This window comes from Pinus tabuliformis, chromosome 8 (genome assembly GCF_031772625.1).
Source record: "Pinus tabuliformis cultivar Carrire ecotype Pingquan chromosome 8, CPIR1, whole genome shotgun sequence".
Lineage (NCBI taxonomy): Eukaryota > Viridiplantae > Streptophyta > Pinopsida > Pinales > Pinaceae > Pinus > Pinus tabuliformis.
The window spans coordinates 425,683,036-425,697,418 of record NC_142294.1 but is presented as its reverse complement, the minus strand read 5'-3'; the positions used below and the strand labels follow the sequence as shown (position 1 = coordinate 425,697,418).

The following is a 14,383-nucleotide window of genomic DNA, read 5'->3' as shown; positions in this document are numbered from 1 at the left end:
ATTTAGGCTATTTCCCACCTCCTCTTTATTTATGCCCACATGTACTGTTGTCTATTTTGTCATCCATATTTAGTGGATGAAAATAAAGACATAATAGATCTAGATCTCCGCCCCATTTCCTATCTTCTCATATCGTAATCACATGCCAAACTTCTTATCCCTTTATACTATCTCCTAACATACATAATCAATACTAAATTTCCTCTTTAACAATCCATATATGAGGACTTAAAAGGGATGAGATGCACCCCAAATTATGTACCCTAGAGGCTACAAGATATACATTCATATTCTTGATCTTTCCCGTCTCTCGCGTCTCATGGGCTCTCGCTAACAATCCTCACAACTTCGCAAAATTAATCTGTCCTTAATTCTCTATTGCACACATCTTCTACAGAGGGCCTTCGCATTCAACCTCTTATCATCCCCTTCCCTCCTACCCAAGGAATTCCCTTGGGATGTGAAAATATAGAGCAACTTCCCGCACTTCATCTCTTCCCACTCTTCATGTATTCAATCAAGGAGCTCGCTCATCCAATAGAAGATTTGTTCGACCATCAGAACACGAGCTCAGATGGGTTCCACCCTCCTGTTTGCACTATCAATGATTTCTTCCTTGGTTGGACTCAGAACACAACTGCCAAGCTCGACATACCCATGATAGTGTTCTACCCCATCGCTGCTTTTTCTACTTCTATCATTCATGCTCTCTAGAAATACATGCTGCATGAATAAGTATTAGCAGATAATGATGCAACCCATATTCTTGATCTACATCATCCTATTAGTTTTCCCCAGTATCAAATCTCCCCCCTTCTCTGTAGGTACAAGAATTCATATAGTGTCATTAAATTCGTTAGATATAACATGGATTTGAATGTGGAAAGTTGGGGTACCCTTATCAATACTTTCTACGATATAGAAGTCGTTTATATAGATCATTTGTGCAGGGTTGTTTTTGGTATGCCTGTTTGGTCTGTAGGTCCTCTACTTCCTCTTGATGTTTTCGAGTTGGAGCGTGGAACAAACATGATTGATAGAGGGAAACCCACTTTAATCAAAGAATTGGTATGTCTGCAATGGCTGGATTCTCAGAAAGAGAAGTCTGTTATCTATATTTTCTTTGGCAGCCAGACCTTTGTCTCTAATAAACAAATATAGGAGATGGCTACAAGGCTGGAGGCAAGTGAAGATTCCTTCATTTGGGTCATCAGGGATCCACCTAGTAGTATGCATGTTGATGAATATGGCATGCTTCCTTAAGGTTTTGAAGAGAGAATGAAGGGCAAAGGATTGGTAATTAGAGGTTAGGCACCCCATCTCTTGGTCCTCTCATACCCCTCCGTTGGAGGTTTTCTTAACCATTGTGGGTGGAATTCTACCCTGGAGAGCATCACAATGGGAGTCCCACTGATAACGTGGCCCATGACTGCAGATCAATACTATATTGATGCATTATTAGTTGATTATCTCAAGGTGGGAATCAGGTTTTGTGAAGGTGACACCACAGTGCCCAATAGAGATGACTTGATAACTGCAATGAAACAACTTATGCGAAGAGAAGGAGATGAGATGAAAAGGGCAGAGGAGCTGAGAAAGGAAGTGAAACTAGTAGTGCAAGAAGGGGGATCCATATCTCATTCCAAGTAGATAGATCTTGTTTTAATCTTGTCCTGGGATTATGCTAATTTCATCTTTTTGGATAGGGACTTTTGCTACCCATATTTGCAATAAAATCCATATTTGTTCAATTGTCATTATATAGAAAGGAAGATTTCAAAACATAGGAGGGATGGCTCGGAAATGTATGAAGAACTTATAACTGATTTAGTATTTTGTGATTTGAAATATGAATGATTACAACCAATCATTCTAGTTTAAAAAAAATGGAGTCAAAAAGAGTTGATCAAAAAATATCATTTTGTTTTTAGAAAAAAGTAGAGGATTCATTTTGATTTTATGAAAAAACATGAAAAGTTATTAAAATGATATGTTATGTTTAAAAAGAAAACGAAGGATTCTACAATTTTCAATCTGCTTAGAAAAATAATTTCAATCACTTCAAAAGTTGAGGCTATACAAAAATTTCTCATAGGCATGTAGAAGACATGTCGTGTTTCAACTAATTTACATGTTGAACTCATGGAAAAGTAGGATACATGGCCCTGTGTGATAGAACTTGATCATAGTCCTTGAAGAGGTGAAGTTTTAAAACTACTGCCTTGCACTTTTTAGATTTTCTTGTGTGAAGCCCTTCTTGGGAAACACCAATTGCTTCATAAAGTTTCTTATCTCCAAGAAAGCCAAACTTCTCTCGAGAAATGGCATTTGTGATAATTTTTTATTTATTCTCGAGGCTAGAATATTTGAAACAATTTTGTACACACAGTTGCACAAAGAGATGAGTCTAAATTCTGCAAAGGACTCTAGCCTATCTTTCTTTGGAATCAGGGCACAATGAACGTTGAATTTAGGGAGCTTGCCAAAATACTGGGATGACATTAATACTGATTTGACCAATGTCAACTCTTCTCCAAGTGACAACTATTTGTTACTCCAATGTGGAATTTGAGCTTACAACTTTTCCAGCAACCATCCCCAATCTTTTTTCTTGTAGTCATGGGGCTTCAAGTTTTAAACCCATGTATTTGACCCCACATTAAAAATAAATAACATATATGGAAATAGAGAAGGCCCCTTTGTTCTTATTCTTCATTCAAACCATTAAAACAAGTGGTTGATTTGGAAGTTTATTTCCATCTCTGAACCCATATTGCAATTGTCCAAAATCTCTCTCAGTTTACTTTCTTTCCAAACAGATCCATTTATAGAAAATAGGACATTGTTCAAAAATAAAACACGATTCATGGTAAAAGAGATCCCTATTTTAATTTTGTTTAAACCATTTGATCTCTTGGCTTCTCTAATAGATCTAATTAAGCCCTTAGCTACCAAGAGAAAGAGCATAGACAAAAAAATGACTAAAAAGGGAAGATGTTGAATGATTGATCGAAAGAGAAAAAAATGATACACTAGATTTCAAGATGTAGGAGGATTGGCTTAGATATGTTTGAAGAACTTATAACTGATTTAGTATTTTATAATTTGAAATATGAATGATTACACCATCATAAGCCTATCATTATAGTTTCAAAAAAAGTAGAGTCAAAAGTAGTTCAAAAAATATCATTTTGTTTTTAGAAAAAGCAGAGGATTCATTTTGATTTTATGAAAGATGCAATATGGGTTCTTCTGATAGATCTTGCAGAGGATGGGTTCTTGCAGAGGATTATGGCTTCCCATTAATTTGCTAACTATGCAATATGGGTTCTTCTCATAGATCTTAAAAATGTTTCCAGGTGGTTCACAGGTACCTTCATGACAACTGCAAATTCCAATGTTGGGCATTAGATGGTCGAAGGTGAAAAGATGGTCAGGCATATAAATGCAAAAGCTAATGCATTTTATCAAAATCAATAGGAAAATATCTTTTGGCGGGCCCATTTACTACTCAACAATGGAATTCCGCTAACATGGGCATGTTGAGGTTTGTGTTCTTTTATCTTTAAAATTGAACTCCTTTTATCTTGGATTAATTTGGGTAGCTTGTCATGTTTGAAATCAACATTTTTGACTATTAACATAGCTCATTCTAATTTCATTGCATATTGCTTCAATGGTCATTTCTATTATGTTTGCTTCTAGAAATGCCCCAATTGCCTATGTTATGTAAAGTGATGGACACATACTAGAGAAGTGTTAATTTTAGGTATGTTCTATGCTGAGAGAAAATTTACTTCAATTTTCCATATTAGCTCAATATCAATTCCAGATTAGCAATCACATTTAGCATGATAGTAAAATGTAGATAGAACATAAACGTAAATTGCAGGAAACAAGCCAAGACAAGAGGACACAAGATGTGGCACTAGCCAGGGACAAACCCCAATGTGGGGAAACCCTTGATAAATTATTCTTATGTATTCTTCAATAGTTCAGTAGAGAGAGAGATACTACATATACATCAGAAGTCAACGTTTTGACTTGACAAGATAAGATCAGAGATATTGACCATGAAGATAACGTAATGAGGTAGTTAATCTGATCTCAAGTGAAGGCATAATGCTTCAACTAAACCTCCAAGGTGACTCCATCACCATGCTACACCCATCACTGTGCTATACCTCATCATCAAGCTACACCTAGCACTGTGCTACACCCAATCACTGAGATTCTCTCATCACTATGTTTCTCCCATCACTGAGCAGTATCACATCATCATGTTATACTCATCATCAACTAGCTTCTTCAATGCATCGAGCTACTGCTATATCTACATGGCCATCATCACCATGCTATACCATTGTGTTGCACTGTACTGCATCCATGCTGCCCACAATAGTGACTGCATTTATCATGTAGCATCCATCCAAGTATGTTGCATCTACACATAGTGTCAATACAACCATGTTGGTGTTGACAATACAACCATGGTGCATCTTATTACATCATGTGATGCACCATATTGTCCACTGTGCTGCTGTCATGCGGAAAGAGTCAATTTTGCGGACAAAACCGACCTCCCTAGAAGCTAAGGCTTTCTAGTGACAAACAAGACAATTAAGCACTATCTTTCCCTAAACATGCATTTAAAATACAAGCAACCAGGTGTTTAAAGCATACCTTTATTCCAACGCTTGTTTGTTGTAGTCCAGCCTCTCTGATCCAGATGAACTCCTTCTCCTTGAAGCCTGCATTCACTAACAAGCAAACGATTACATAGCACCTGAATAACTCATATAATAAAACGTATTCATCATAAAGACCAAGGAGTATATGAAACAAATTATATAAAACAACTTGTTGAGAAAAATGAGCTTAATTGTATTAATTGGAAACAAAAGAAACCATTACAACCAGTGCCTTGGTGTTGTGCAGGTCCCTCCCAGGGTCCAGCAAGAGTTCTCCTTTACTTTGATCAGCTCACCCACTTCCAAATGAAGCTAAGAAAGGATTGGAATCTCTCCTCTCAAGCTCTAAAAGGGAGTCCTAATTTCAGCAACATCTACCCTTAGGAATGTTCAGCTTTCAACCTCCCCTCCCTCTGGCCCAATGCCTGTATTTATAGTGCTTTGGAGGAAGTTAATCAGGTCCACCATGAATGGGATAAGCCCCTATTTCAATGGGATAGCTCCCCTCTTCATGGGATAAGTTCCTCTTTCATTGGGATGCATGAACCATCTGGAGGCGCACAATCCACGTCAAACCATCTTCTAGAATGCTCAAGAATTGACCACAAATAACTTTTTTGAAGTGAAACTTGTGCCTTTTGACCTTTATAGGAGTACGCACCCACCCTTTACAGACAGAGCGTACAAGTACGCAGGTTTTATGAGCTTGAGGTGCGTACACACAGGTAAGGCTAAGAGAAACTGCGTAACCAGAGTTATATTGACTTTTAAGGACTTTCTCTCTTTCTTGGAGTTTGACATGAGGAGCAGAGGTATAAGACTTGCCAAGGAGGATAGTATGACAGTTGATGGAGCCATACTGACTGCAAATAGTCATGGTGACAAATTTTAGTGTAACAGATTGCCCCCTAAAGTGCAAAGCCTGTAGTAGATTAGGGTTTCATATCATCTAGGAAGGGTGAAGTACTTTATCATTTCAAGGATTATCTTGTGGAGAGCCCGGTTGGAACCTGCAAGTATTCAACACAAAATACATGTATGAGATCATATCATCACTGAGGTAGGCATTCCCATACTCAGATCAAAAAATTTAACTAACAAACTAACTACTGCTCTGATACAGGAATGATTTCGCAGTACATCATAATCATAGACTTATGTAGACACAGTATGGACGCAGCCATCTATTTATAATTAGTCTACTATACAATGAATACAAAACTCCTCGCAGCCTGGATGGTGGAAACTAGATCCAAGGTCTTCATTTCTATTTCCCGAAATAGTACGATTCTATCCATGTGAATAAATGAGTTGATGTCGAGCATGGTAGAAACCACTTGATTACCAGTCAATGATGTAAACTGTTAACAAGTGTGAGAGAGACCACCAGTGATGTCAATGGTTCTCAAAGTACCCAGTACAATCCATGAGATGTGAATGAATGTGCTGATGTCGAACATGTCATGGAATCCTTCGATCGAAAGTCAATGATGTAAACTGTCGTCGAAGGCGAGAAATCTGCCATTGATGCATGCGGATTTCAAGGTACTGACGATTTCTAGATCATCTTTCTAGATAATGTGCTGATGTCGATAGAAAGCGATCTGTCGTAGGCAAGCCCACAACACGAAATCATAAATCAAGTTGAAGAAATGTAGCTGTAAGGACTGACTCAGGGATGGTCAAGATGGATGACAGGTATTTTGTAGATGAATGGTTTATTTGCAGTGACCTCTTGAACACATAACGACACAACAGATGGCTTGGTGACATTTGACCCAAAGTTAATACCTAGTTGAAGACTTTCAATGTGGTTTGATCAACTGTGAGGCAAAGGATTTCTCAACCCAGGTGAATGAAAAGTGTCGTGTTCAAGAGCGATGATAAGGTTTCTCTGAGGAAAAGAATAACAAATAGGCTCATTTTTCTCTCTTTTCCCCCACCATTTCTGGCAAGTACCTCTTTATTTTTTAACAAGCTTGAGGAGAATAACATTTTCTTGATTATAAGCTCATCCTTCGGATGAGTCCAACTTAGTTTAGATTCGAACCCTAAGAAGGAGTGGTCCGTTCCTGTTTGTAATCGAACAGGTCCTTTACTGTGAAATTTTAACGAGTCCAGTATAGGAGAAACTCAGTATTTTTCAATTTTAGAGAGTCTGAAAAACTTAAGAAGACTCCAGGGTTGACCTTTTTCATAAGTTTGTGACTCCCAAGCCCGAAAAAGTATAAAATAATACTTGAGAGAACCGCTTGATATTTTACGACCAAGGAGTACTTTCATGATTAGTGTCTTTGACCTGAAAAGTAAAAAGCGATCAAGGACACGTCGTTTTATTTCCAATATCGAATTTGAAACGACAAAAATCTGGCAATCTTTTCATGTTTTTACGGTCAGAAAAGGGCTATAAGAGGACCGTCTTTTAATTCCGTTTTAACGAGTGTAAAAGAAACACTCGACAATCTTTTCATGTTTTAGGAGTCAGAAAAGGGCTTAAAATATGACTCTGATGTTTTTGTTTGTAAAAAATGACAACTTTCCCTGAAAATCCTTTATCCTGCACAAAAACCAACACATTACTCATACCTGTTTACGATAGATAAAAATACTTTGAAAAATACCTTTTCATGGTGAAAAATAAACAAATTTACCATTTATTTACCCAAAAAACCTATAAAAAGGGCTTTTACCAATTCATTTTTACCATTTTACTGTTGAGGAGAGCAAAAGGGCTTTTGGCAAGAAACTTCCTGTGGACATTGCGGAGAATCCGACCGTCGAAACCGAACACCGTCTCTTTCAAGTATTCTACAACATCCTCCTCTTCATTTTCATCCGTTCGGAATTCATTTTTAGGCCCTAATTTCATTTTTTGGAGGCTTTGGGGTTTCAAGGTCCGCCTTTCGGGGTACGCAGGTGCTCCACTAGTGACCTGTACGCACCTTGCCTTAAGGGAACCTGCGTACCCACGCTCTGTTCCTAAAGGCGGGGTGTGTACCCCGCAAAACGGATTTTCAAACCCCAATCTCTTCAAAAAGGACCAAATTTTTTTGATTTTATTTAATCTAACAGATGTTTTTTGGTGTGTAGATTGCCCACCATGCTTGATTGGCGCGAGAGAGAGAACGAAGATGTCGATTTGGCTACCATTTATCATCAACCGTCAATTGATGATTTGAAGGCATGCAACCTTTATAAATATTGGGCCATACCTGGCATGAGGGCCTAAGTGAGATTTCTGGAATGGCTGGTAGAAAGGTGGAATGTTCAGGACCAATGCTTTTATATTGGAGGGCACCAGCTCGAGATAGAGCCCTCAGATATTTACTTTTTCACTGGTTTGCCCAAGAGGGGCAAACACTTGACTCTGTTCGGGACTAGGCCGGGTGGCTAGTCCATCTCTAGTCTCCGACTAGAGTGGTGTAACACTCAGAACCAGGAGAAGGGGATAGAGATCAAGACTATATCCCGTCCTGAACTTATCGTAATTGCCTTTACAGTTACCGGACTTTGCGGAGCTGCCGCTTTGCACATTGCCACTGGGTCCCAAATGCGGATGGCGATTGATTGCTATCAAGGAACCATTTTTAACTGGTGTGATGCTGTGTTGGCCAATGTAAAAGGCCAACTAACTAGAGTCAAAAATGGGAAACTGAAGACTTTTGGTTATGGGCCTTTAGTTGTCAATTTTGCTCTAGAGAGGGTTCTGATGCTGATCCCACAGTAGCTCACTGTTGGTGTTGGGCTTCCTCGAGAGCCTAAGTTGATGCGATGGGTTACGGTACTGGCCCGTCATCCTGATGAGGGAACGGAGATTATTCGATTTACTCCGAAGTACTTTCACTGGTTAGAGGACCAGGTCTTTTCGATACAGGATTTTCCTTATGCCGGAGTTGATTTTCGTGGAGATCCGGACATGATTCTTCCACCGGGAGAACAGTGGGATGATACAGGTAACTTCATTTTCTACAAGTTTTTAAACTATCTATTTTTTTTGTTTTTATATCATCTCAAAACTGACAGTGACAATTTTCAAAATGCAGATGTAGACCCACGTCAACCAGCCAATCTCCGGCCTTTCGAGAGGAGACTACTAGTTGCAGTGGCACCGGCCCCACAGGACGAGGCCACAAAGACTTTAGCTGAGTTGGAGCATGACCTAGAGCGTCTTACAGCAGACATACCGGAGACTACTATAGATGATCTTCCTATCAGGCTTCATCGTTTTGTAGTCGGAGTCCCAGGACCTTTTAGGAGGTTCTTGTGTAGGGTGGCTCGTGCAGTGGTGTCATATAGAGTTCATCACCAGTGATTTAGATGGTCGTTTTTGTAGACACATGTGACATTTTGGTTTTTTGTACTTATCATTTTTGCCAGTCATAAGGTGTTTTTCAACCTATGATCGACGACGATGTATTTTTTGACACACTCCTATCTATATATATCGTTATTACCGGCTTATCTTGTTAAACATGTGTGATAAAATGTTTTTGAATTTACATGTATGATTATTGCAAATGTCTATTTAACATTCGAGAAGCAATTGCATCTACTAATGTATTTAAAGACCTTGGAATATGTTGATATTCAATGTAATCAAACTCACGTTCCAAGAGACGCACTCTCAAAAATAACCTTAATAACACTGGATTTCTAATGGCATACACTCTATTAAGTTGTAATACAACGAGTTCAGAATCTAACCTCACTATCAAACTCCGAATCCCAAACGAGATAGATTCAGACAATAACTCAATCACTGCACTGTATTCTGCAATGTTGTTTGTTGTTTGACCGAGGCTCACCCCATGCATAGAAACTAACTCGTCAGAGGGCGAATAGATGACCCAGGCTACGGAAGAGATATTTCGTGTACTACGACAAGCACCATCAGCGAAACCAATGTATGTTTGGAGAGGCATCGACATCTGCATCATCAAGAGTAAAACCAAGATAAGCCAAAATAACGACGAAAACACACTTTCTAAGCTAAGCACACTGTCTAAACTAACAAACACACCAGCTAGAAAGAAAAACCTAACCTAACTAAAATCTCCATACCCATCTTTTAAGCATAATACCTCTTTAGGTAAAGTCCATTTCTGGGTTTACAATATAGGGCCCATGCCACATAGGAAAGAATTTTCCAGCACCCAATTTATCATTAGCTTGATCATATAGTAACACTAGGTCACCTTCCAAAAAATTTCGAGGGGTCACATTTCGATCATACTGAGCTTTCATTCGTTTTGCGTGAGTCTCGATTGCCAATGCGGCATCACGTCGATTCTCATATAATTGAGCTAATTATAATAAACACTTCTCCTCTTCAGAAGTAGCTGGAAGTAACTCGATGGCCATTTGCAGTGACGAGATTTTGCATTCAATGGGTAACACAGCTTCCAAACCATAAACTAGTTGGAAAGGAGTGAACCCTGTAGATGTTTTCACTGAGGTTCGGTACGCCCAAAGTGCTGAAAATAACATGTTGTGCCAATTTGACTGATGAATACCAATGATTCATCGGATCATGATAACTAAAACTTTGTTGATAGAATCAACCAAACCATTCGCTTGTGGATAATAAGGAGTTGAACTATCGTGACGCAAACCAAGCTGGCCTGTAAGTTCTGTCATCATAACGTTTCGAAAATGGCGCCCATGGTCAGTGATTATCGCTTGTGGGACACCAAACCTAGCAATTATGTGATTGAATACGAAAATTGCAGCTGTCTTGCCGTCAGCCTCGAATGTAGGCATCGCCTCGGCCCACTTAGTAAAATAATCAACTGCAAGGATGATATATGCATGCCCCCCGGCCGAGTGAGGGTTACATGTAATAAAATTGATACCCCATTTGGCAAAATGACCAACGACAATTATAGGGTGGAGAGGAGCAGGTGGAGCGCGCATCTTTCGATCAAACACTTGACAGTTGTGGCATTTTCGAACCGCAGTAATCCAATCTTTAAACATGGACGGCCAGAAGTAGCCAGCGCGCAACACCTTTTGGGCTGTGGCATACCCAGACATATGACCGGCACACGCTCCAGAGTGACAGTTATTTAGAACCCTTTCTGCCTCTTCGTGAGTTAAGCAACGTCGAAAAATAGATTCTGCCCCACGTCGATAAAGAGTATCTCCAATAATTTTGTATTGTTGGGACTGGAATCGAATTTTCCGACGTTCTGACTTTGAAGCTTCGGGCCGAAAGGATTGGGTTTGGAGATAGATGATGATATCCCCAAACCACGGATCTAAAGTGCTGATTAGAAACAGAGATTCATCCGCAATGGGCTCTTCTGCCACAGTTTCTATGTCAACATGCGGGAAGTCACACATTAACTCTGCAAAAACTAAGGATTTCTTAGACTTAGATTTTTCGAACTCCAAGTCGAACTCCTGCAGGATGACAATCCATTTGGAGTACTTGCCCCCTAGCAATTGTTTAGTCAAAATGTAAATCATAGGGTTGTAATCCAAAATGACTGTAGTTTTACGGAGTAAAATGTAGTGACAAAAACGTTGGACAGCTTGAACGACTGCCAATGCCAATTTCTCCACATGTGAGTATTTTAGCTCAGTGGGATTTAATGTCCTACTAAGATAATATATCACATGTTCCGTTCCGAATTCATCTTCCTGAACTAACACCATTCCAATGGTGGAATGGGAGGTGGCAAGGTACAAAAAGTAATCCTGGTTGTAGTTGGGAGGATGCAACAACGGTGCATGGGTCAACGCATGTTTAAGTGCATCAAAAGATTTCTGAGCTATCTCATCCCAAGAGAATTGAGCGTTCTGTTTCAACAACCGTGTAAAACCTTTTGTAACCTTGGCGTAGTTAGGAATGAATCGTCGTAAAAAGTTTGCTTTCCCTTGCAAACTTTGGAGTTGGCGAAGACTCGAAGGAGGAGGCAATTTGATGATAGCTTCTACCTTCGAGAGATCGACGCGAATGCCGGCTTTTGAAACTACAAATCCCAGTAATCGTCCCACTTCTATGCAGAAGACACATTTGTGTGGGTTCAACCGAATACGATAATGCCTACACCTCATGAAGATTGCTCGTAAATGGACAAGGTGATCAGCTCGATGTAATGAATGAGCGGGCAAATCATCGAGATACGGTTGCACAATGTGTTTGATGTCATGAAACGCATAAGACATCGCCCTTTGAAAAGTTGCTCCAGCATTCTTAAGCCCAAAAGGTAATTTGCAGTAAGCAAATGTCCCCCATGGACAAATGAAAGCCGTTTTTGGTTGATCGGCAGGTAGAATATTGATTTGATTGTAACCGGAAAAACCGTCCATAAAGGAAAATATTTCACTGCCGGCACAATCATCAATGATTTGATCGATATAGGGCGTTGGGTAGTTGTCCTTGGGACAAGCTCGATTGATATCCCTATAGTCGATGCATATTCTTATTGTTCCCTATTTTTTGTTAACCGGAACAATATTCGATACCCAATCCGTTAACGTTATCGGATAAGTGAAACCTGCTTTCAACAGCTTCTCAACTTCTGCTTTAATTGTAGCAGCTTTTCGTGGGTGAATCTGACGCAAACATTGTCGGACGGGTTTAGCATCCGGGTAAGTCTTGATCTCATGAACAACAATTGCGGGATCAATTCCTGGCATTTCCTCATAGGACCAGGCAAACACGTCGCAAAATTCTTGAAATAGGGCCTTGTATGTCTGAATTTTGTCATCTGGACACGAGGCACCTATATGAATGTTTTCAATAATTCCAGGCTTTACTGAAATGTCAATGGGAAGAGTTCGAGAAATATTTCTCAAATTCAACTCTGAATCAGGATGTTTCATGGGATTCTGAGCCTCTTTGACATATTCAGCTATAAAAACTGATGAGAAATCATTTTCAAAATGATCATCCTCAGGTAAAAAAGAAGATCTGTGATGGAGATCTTCCCATGGTAAATCGTCTACACACACGACTTCACGAAGTTGTTCGTCAGATGACACAACTTCGAGAAACGTTATTAACTCCGAGGTTGATGTGAAAAGTGATTCCTCATGGACCACATTCATTTGGTCGACTTTGGTTGAACACGGGTCGGTAAAAGACTGCACGGCTTCATAAGCAATTTCATATGGACTCAACGGAATAGAATTACCAAACGAGTTGATTTCAGATTCAGAAGAAACGATCCATGGATCATCATAATAAATAGTATCTGATGTAATCATATGAATGGTTGCGAATGAAGACGAAGCGTTGAGTGGAGGAAAAGGAAAAGTTCCCAGTAAACCGACATCTTTAACTAAACCTACACCAACATCCTTATATGGGATAGTCGTTTTACCGACATGCTGGATACTCTCTGAAGAGGTTGGGTCGGATGAAAAGTAAGTCAGCTGGTCTATTGTTACGATCTTGCCATTATGTGGAAACTTTATTACTCGGAAGACCGATGAAACGACCGCTGTCATAGCGTAAGTCCAACTTTGACCCAAGAGAAAGTTGTAGTCTAGAGGGGCATCAACCACCTCCACGTCTAGACTAACGGTTTTTCCTTCAACCCCTATAGGCAAATCCTGTAGAATGCCAAAAGGACGGAACCCACGGCCATCAAAGGCCTTAAGAATTGTCGAGGATTGATTTAGTGAAGGAGAACCAAGCGATCTCCAACACTGCATCAACATAATACATGTGGAAGCTCCCTCATCAATTACAGTCCGATGAATAGGCCTGTTTTTGACTATCACTGGAATCTGGAAAGCCATTTGATGAGGCAAATGCAATGTACTATTTTCTAGATCAAAGATTATTAGGTTCGGGTCCTGAACATCAACAGCTCCTATAGCCGACAAAAGTAATTTGCGTTGTGCTGGGCATGATTGCAGCACTTCCAAAGCCAACATTGCTGAGGGTGAAACAGCTAAATCCTCAACAATGTTGTAATTCTGGGCCTCTCTCTCGATTGAAAGCAGACCTTCGAAGTACACCCTTGGCAGGCAGTTTGATTACTAAGTCAGGATTAGGTTTCTCGATCTGTAGTGGATCGGAACCGGGAGCTGAGGTTGATGGATTTGCATGAGAAGATTCTGCTTCTTTCGATCCATCAACAGGACTTTTACTACCATAATCTTGCGATCGAGTCGCAATCCTTATATGAGACATCATCAATATGGGTTCTTCAGTGGCACTTAAGGAAGAACCTATCATTTTGCTATCTTTCGGAAATGGGTCCTTCAAGACAGCAGGAATTTGGGAACCCTTGACGATTTTCGCAACCTCTGCTCGATGAGGGCAGTCTCTTGTAAAGTGTTCTTCTTCACAAATAAGACATTTTTCATCATTGGATTCCGCTTTTTCAGTTTTCTCCTTTGGAGTTTTTTCTGGTTTATTCTTCTTCTTGCCTTTCTTCTTTCCACCGGTTTTTGATTTAGCCGTAGATGACTCTACAGCGTGAATGTCGGTAGAAAGTTCAGCAGAAGAATCTCCTGTCGGGGAGTCTGGTAAGGTTATAATAGGAGAAGAATTCTTTGAAGATTTCTTCTTGCTTTTAGTGTTCACCGTACCAATCATGCCATCAGCAGCATGAGATCCCGAAGGAGTAGCAGCGATTTGATTTGACTTTGGAAGATCTGGGATCTTTTCATGTAACGTACCTGACTGAGTGTAAACTAAGTCAAGGTACTGCGCTTGAGCAATCACTTGCTCC

The 14,383-nt window shown here is 39.8% G+C and overlaps 1 pseudogene; it reads left to right on the top strand.

The window, feature by feature from the left end:
- The first annotated feature begins 300 nt into the window (after positions 1-300).
- Positions 301-1,650, top strand: LOC149235867 (flavonol 3-O-glucosyltransferase UGT89B1-like; annotated as a pseudogene).
- Positions 1,651-14,383: the final 12,733 nt, after the last annotated feature.